Below are 234 nucleotides of genomic sequence, written 5' to 3'. Positions count from 1 at the left end.
ATGCACAGCACATGTGGCTGCAGTCTGTCTACTGCACAGCCACTGACCCAGTCCCACTCCTCTCTCACACCCCTTCGCTTCGCTCGCTCTCGCGCCGCCGGCACGTGTTCTCCATCTCTCCTATCGCTCTCATCTCGTCATACTCTCTCTTCTCATCCCGCTCTCGCTTGCCGCTCGCTCGCCGCGCGCACGTGTTCTCGTCTCTCTCTACTCGCCTCTCCTCTCTCTTCCCTC

The sequence above is a fragment of the Pollicipes pollicipes genome, unplaced genomic scaffold (genome assembly GCF_011947565.3).
Source record: "Pollicipes pollicipes isolate AB1234 unplaced genomic scaffold, Ppol_2.1 Scaffold_3087;HRSCAF=3621_pilon_pilon_pilon, whole genome shotgun sequence".
Taxonomy (NCBI): Eukaryota; Metazoa; Arthropoda; class Thecostraca; order Pollicipedomorpha; family Pollicipedidae; genus Pollicipes; species Pollicipes pollicipes.
Note: the sequence above shows the minus strand (reverse complement) of the source record.